Below are 7,213 nucleotides of genomic sequence, written 5' to 3' on the forward strand. Positions count from 1 at the left end.
TTGCAGCCATGCTCTTTCATAAAAAAATATCTACTTCACCGTATCGAGGCTTTCTCCTGACATCTTAATGAAGCAGAATTTGAGACAGTTTCTGGGTCATTTGCTTTAATATCACAGTGAGCCAAATGTGAAATTTCATAACTTCACATTTGCATGTGACCCAAAAGTGCATGCTGCTGAATTGTGCACGCTGTTTTCTCTGGCATGGCTTTCCGTGACACACTGTATTTACAACAGAGCCATCAATCATTCACACATGTGCTCTGCTGGTTGCTGGTTAATGTTCTGCATTGCTTTCTAGTCAGTTGATCTTGGGAACAATTTAGTGTGAAATGTGTATGATTGATTGATTGAAGGGGGGGGGAAAGGCAGCCTTAACCAAAACATATCTTGAATTGCTTTACTTGTTTATACAAAAACAAATACACAGTCAATATCATATTGTAATGGGAGGAGAGAGGAGGAGAGATATGCATACTCATAACTCCAATCCACTCCCTCTTTGTTTAATGGTATGAATCAATATTTCTACTCATATGGCCTCCTTTAGGATCTCCTTCCCCTAATGTCTACCCGTGAACCAGTGTGTGTTTTGCTGTTTTCATTTACTTTTTTAGACAAAGTGTACTAGTGGTGAACCCACTATAATACCTGAGATTACAGTAAATAACTGATGGATGCATAACATGCACCACACGTGTCCTAAGACAATTTCTTAGCTGCATTTAGACGAGTCTTTAAAATGGTACGGCCCATTATGAACTAGAGAGCGAGTAGAAATGTAGACTTTGTCGGATCCAGCCTCTTAAATCGGAAACAGGTTGTGTGGGTTTTGACAGCTGACAGCTGACAGCTCTCTCTTTCTGAGGAAGCTTCTTATCAACGCACAAATCCTTCGGTTCATCCTCCACTGCACCCTCCAACCCCCTGCCTCTTCCTCCTCTTTTTCTCCCGTTATTCTCCACTTATTTCTTCTACAATTCTTCCTTCTGTTCCCCTCCCCCTGTAATCCTCTTCCTCCTCCTGCTGCTGTACTGGGATGCTGTGATGTATTTGTTTACAGCACAACTCCTCCCCCTATGCCACCGCAGTATTTTGGCTGTTTCCCCCTCAATCTCCTCCTCTTCCTCGTCCCCTCCTGCCATCACACTGAAGCCAGTGTTTCAGTCTGCCTTCCTGTCGCCAACAAAGTATCTCCTCTCTTTGTTGGGGCCTCCTTTTGGAGAGGGAGGCCGCCCTCCAAGTTAATTGTGCATTCGTTAGCATTCGCCTGCCGCAACTTTACGACTTAACTCCTTAAACTGTAGATGAAGTGGCGTGAGTGTTTTTTTTTTTTTTTTTTTTTTTTTAATGTTTGTTATTCTCACCCGGTGGAGCTGTAGACACATCGCTAAATGCAACAGAAACGTTGTCAACAATATTTAATTGCATATAAATGTTTTTTTTTGAAGAAACAAGCTCAGAGGAAGCTCAGAGGTGGGAGTCTTCACATTCACACTTCAGATAGGCCTGGTGCGACGACAGTCCTCTAATGAGTGCCACTGCTGTGCTGAAGACAGAAGTGAAGAATATTGTTCATTTATAGTCCCCACCAGGTTTTACCTGCTACTATCTAAAGTTAAAAAAAGCAAGCTTTCAGTTAAATATATGGTGAACTGGTAAGAAATTAACAACAGACACTAGTGGCTCTGTGAGGCTGTAGAAAGGCACAGTGGTGCTATGAACTAAATGGTAAAGTTAGCAAGCTAGCATGCTGATGTTAAGCAGGGATAATTTTTTTACCATATTTGCCATCTAAGTTTAGCATGTTAGCATGCTAACATTTGCTAATTAGTACTTCACACAATGTACAGCTGAGGCTTATGGGAATGTCATTAGTTTTGCAGGTATTTGGTCATAAACCAAAGTATTGGACACATTCAAATTTTGACTGGATGGAAACCAAAGTTATTACAATTCATCTGGTGGGGAACATGAATGTGTGTACCACATGGCAATCCATCCAATAGACATTTCACTCAAAACCACAAATTTGAACCTCGTGGCGGTACTAGAGGAAAAGTCAGGGGATCACCAAAGTCAATACATCATCTGGGAACCATGAATGTCATTTTGTGCCAATCGATCAGGTAGATGTTAGATATTTCACTGGATAAGTGAAAACTTTGACCTGCTGGTGGGGCTACATGAAAAGTCAGAGGATCACTGAAGTCATTGGGCTTCATCCTCTGAGGACCATAAATGTCTGTACAGTTTCATGGCAGTTTATCACAGCAACACTTGTTGAGATATTTCAGTCTGGACCATAGTGGTGACATTACCATCCCTTGAGCCACGAAGATTAAATAATTTCAGACTAACTTCTCCTCCGGCTTTGCATATCTGCTCTACTGTCAACAACAACAATAATAATAATAATAATAATAATAATAATAATAATAATAATGATGATAATAATAATAATAACTTTATTTATATAGCACCTTTTTAAAAAAAAATCATTTTACAAAGTGCTTTGACAAAGCAAAAGCAGGATATTCAGAAGGCCAAACAAAAGCAAGACAAAATGAAAGTTAAGATAAAATAAAGTAAAAATAAGAAGACAAAATGTCACTGCTCCGGCCGTGACTCCAGCTTTTCCTTGTTTCCCTGTGTTTTCTCTCTCCTCCTCCTGTGTGTCTGTGTGTGTGTGTGTGTGTGTGTCTGTGTGTGTTGTGGGTGTGGCTTATCTCCTGGCACCTGGCTCATCTCCACACCTGTCTACAATCAGCTCATAAACTCACCGCTCAAGTACCCCAGCTCTCCTGCCATTCATCGCAAGATTGTTCCGTCTAACTCAGTGATAGTGTGACTCTCGGCCGAAAATACTTTCTAGATTTTTCTAGTGTGCTTTTTGTGGTCTTTTTTTTTTTTTCGTACCCTTGGCTAACTTGGTTTTTCTCCTGTGCCTCAGGATTCCGGTGCCAGCGTCTCCACCCAGACATCTTCCCACACTCCACCTCAGCTCCATCTCCAGCCATTGTCCCCACTCATCAGCCTGCCTTCATCAGCCCTGCTCACCCCCCTTCATCCATCCATTTATTATTCATTAAACAGTTTAATGAAATGAAACGTAACGTAACACACGTAAAGGAAACAAAGCGTAACACAAAAGATGCAAAAATGTAAAACGCAACAAGTTAGTTGGTGAATACAAAACCACGAAGAGAACAAAAGCCAATCTCTCCCTGAATTATTAGTAAATGTCGGTACACAACCCTAGAAATAAGTTCCTGCTCTTTGAATATTCAACAGTTCTCCAGTTGTCCACAGGAATAAAAACAAAAATAAATAAATACACCAGCAACTTCTGGAAATGTATAATTATGTTTCTATTTACAGTAGAATATGAGGATGTCATTGACTGTTAAGTGCTTTGTTGTTAGCACTGAAGGGGTATGGTCTGTTTAGTTACATAATAATCTACTGTCTATCATCTGTACTTCATCTGGTGGTAGTACTATCATCTACCATCACTACTGTCTCTAACATCTTCGCCTTTTCTATCAATTTTTCTCTCTCTGCTGTATCACCTCTACAATCTGTTACCTCTTCTTCTCGATCATTTCTCATGTAACATATCTCATCTATCTGATGTTATCTACCATCCATCATCTGAAGTATTATGTCTAACATATCAATTTTTGTTTCCTGTATTGTCTTTACCATTGATCATCTCTATCATCTGATTTTCCATCATCTCTTTAATCTCTACAACTTTATCTTTCTTTGCCTTGTCGTCAGCCACATAGCTGCTGGGAGGGAGGAGCAGGGAAGGAGGAAGAGCGAAGGGATCTCAAACTCACACGTGGCCTCTCCAGGGAACTCGGGACAGATTTAGGATTGTATTTTCACCGCAACACACCTTGCAACAGCCAGTCTACTGGAAAATCATTACAGGAAGCCTTAAGGCCTATGGTAACCTTAAAACTGACTATGTCCTTACTCAAAACTTCCATCAGATTTCTGATTGTCTAGGGGATGCGACTTTCTTAATAGAAAGGATTTGATTTTATTAAAGCCCCTTCTATAGAATGTAATTAAATTATTTGAATGGTTTATTTTTTAAGAAAAATGAGACCGTCCCTGTGAAAATTGAAGGAAGTGAGGTAGTGCCATGCATTGCTGTCCAACGCAATGTCTTTTTTTTTTTTAATAGTACCACTAGGAGTCGCCACAGTAAGAAATGTTCAAATCTTTAAAAATGTCATTATTTAGGTCAATAGCATGTAAGCCGAGTTTACCAAAGTACCAAGCCAATTGGGAAAACAGGGTCAAGCTTTATTTACTGGGGTTTGTTTTTGCTAGTTAGGGAATCCGAAAGAAAATACCACATTTGGCAAGGGAGTCTTGTGACGCTTTGGCCATGTAATAACAGAACAGCTGGGTCTTAAGCATAAGTCTCAAGTGATGTAGATGGTGAAAAACAGCATTTTAGCTGTATTTCATGTTTACTCAGTAATAACAGTTTGTTTGGTGGTGACAACTGTGAATTTGTGGGAGCTGTTTAAGTTCAGGCCACTAACACAGTCCAGTATTGACCTGATGCGGCCCACCTGTTGTTTTTACAGGCTACAGTACATACAAGTCAAAAGTCTCTGGCCCGATCGGTTCACCCAGCCTGCTATAACTTTATCAAAGCTGGGAACACATGTCCACATTTTTGAGGAGGTCACATAGCCTGACACCACCACATCCACCGCAGATATGCGATTAAAAAGACTATCTCTGGTGCAAAGTTATGTTCGTGTTAACTAGCTTACTTTGTGTTGTAGCACTAGCTCAATTTCAAGAGCTCTGATGTTGAACTTATAAGTAGCTACAGTGATGTAGGCTATGTTATTAAGTTATTAACATTATTTGCCTTCTTCACATATAATCACTAAACCAGCTGATTTTTTTCTTTGTTGGTCTGGAAGCTGATTTATAAACATGAATTAAAACACAATCACCCAACTATGTAATATAGACCTATGTTTTATTAAAAATAGGATTTTGAAACATCTTGTTACACAATGAAGCCCATGTCATGGAAAACGGTACTGTGTAGATTAGATTAGATTCTATTAGATCTAATAGATAGTAGTGTAAGCAACCTGAGTCTCCACTGTGTACTTTTTGATAAAGAAATATTGTGTTAACACACCCTTGATATGTCCACACTCAGACAACGTCTGGTATTATATCATAATGAACTAGAAGGGCACTCGCAGACAGCGCAGACCTCCGCCAAGGCCAACAGTCCAGTCTTCTGTGACATGCAAATCTGCAAGCACAACCACTATACACTTGTCTGGATATATTTCCAAAAACTATTACAGAATGTCAAACAAGCGCACTGTGGTTGTAACAACAACAACTGCGGACAAACAAGGTGGAAATATCGCTTTTCTACTTTTTACCCGAGGCGTAACCCAGACGACTACTTTGTGTGGGCTGCACACAAAAGCAAGAGACCAGTCATGTGCCGTTAAATGCAGAAAACACTATTCTACCATCCAAATTTGGTTGGGAAAAGAATAGGACTCCAGGTAATGGTTCGTTATTTACTTAATTACCTCATTTAAACTTAGACAAGACACAAAAAAAAAACCCTTTCATTTAACCTGCAGTCATTTTTAAGGCGTGAACAACTAAGGTACCGCTTTCTAAGCCAACCTGTCGCCGCAGGAGGAACACAGGTGCAACTAATACCATTAACAATGGCTCTGTTCAACTTGATGTGCCTGTAAGCCTTTCCAGTGAGCCAGCATGAACACCACCAGGCAACTGGAACTGTGCACACCAAAATGGAACGCAGCCATCATTAATGTTTGTAAAATTACCTCCTGCTACAATCATGTAAAAAATATCTACTGCATGAGGTCACTAAACTAGCTCTCGTTTTAACAGCACTTACAAGAGAGCGAGGGAGATGTCAAGTAAGCAGCACACCCACCCAGTTCTAATGACAGATCTATGCAGACACAGTGAGTCAAAACACCTGTGTGGTGCCTTTAACTTCCTCTGCTAATTATTGTCTTGTCCTTGCCAGTGTGATTGTGCACCACTGAGATAAACCTGCCACGGCAGACATTTTGACTTAGTAGGAAAAGCACAGGTGTTACTTATAACATTAAGATTGCTCCCTTCTATTCAAGTGACAGTCAGCCAGCATGCCCAATACCAGGTCCCCCAAAGTGAAGCAGCTAAATTGGAATTCAGCCATCATTAATTTTATTATTTACACCTGTGATTTTCCTACTGTGACCAGTCAAAATGGCTTTTGTGAAAAAGGCCTGTTATTCCTCACTAGATATAACTTTTTGCTTCCTCGTGCTCTCTTTTCTGCTCTTTCAGTTTTGGTTGCCGCTTCAAGCAGTCGACCAAAAACGGCTACATGCTAATTGTGAAAAACTGCCGAAAAAGAATCACGTGTAAGGTTACGGCAGGTTACTTCCCATTTACTTTTTTTTTTTTTGAAAGACAAACCACATCCCCTGTTCAAGAGGTGTGTCCATTTTCATAAGTGAGCGTTTGTGATCACACAAGCATTGATGATTTTGGTTTGTGTTCAAATGATTTAACTCGCATAGTATTCATCACACAGCCACGTCAGTGACGCTTGCTGTGCTGTTTTCAGAAACACAGTGAGTCAACAGAATGCACTTGTACAACACCAACAGGAACCAGTAGTAAATAAGTGAAGAGCATCTGATGGTTAACTGAGGTAATGTGACAGGCTGGGCTCACTGATTGAAGGCATCTGTGTACTGTGACTCTCCTCCACTTCAAAAGTATGAACAGAGGCTCCAATTACAGCAGCGCTGAGGGGGAAAAACTGAATCATCAGAATCCTGTCTGCCCACATATAAAACTGAACTATTCTCAAGGAGGTTCAACCTGTCGGTGTTGTAACATGTTTGTATCTGTGGCAAAGTTGAGGCGTTTGTGCACGTCCAAAAGCATGACAAATAATGCTAATATTAATTTAAAGAATGGATTTGTATAAGTTAAACAACCTTTACGTATTAATCCATTTTATATGAAGAGGACAGGTGCAGGTGTAAGTTTGATAATGGTGAAATAATAGTGTGCAGCGTCAGACTGATCTAGGTCATACGGATACAGCATCTGTTGTTTTTGTGGGGGGTCATAGTTATATTTTGATGTTGCTGGATGTTATGGTTATATG

Source organism: Siniperca chuatsi, linkage group LG1 (genome assembly GCF_020085105.1).
Source record: "Siniperca chuatsi isolate FFG_IHB_CAS linkage group LG1, ASM2008510v1, whole genome shotgun sequence".
NCBI classification, from domain to species: Eukaryota; Metazoa; Chordata; class Actinopteri; order Centrarchiformes; family Sinipercidae; genus Siniperca; species Siniperca chuatsi.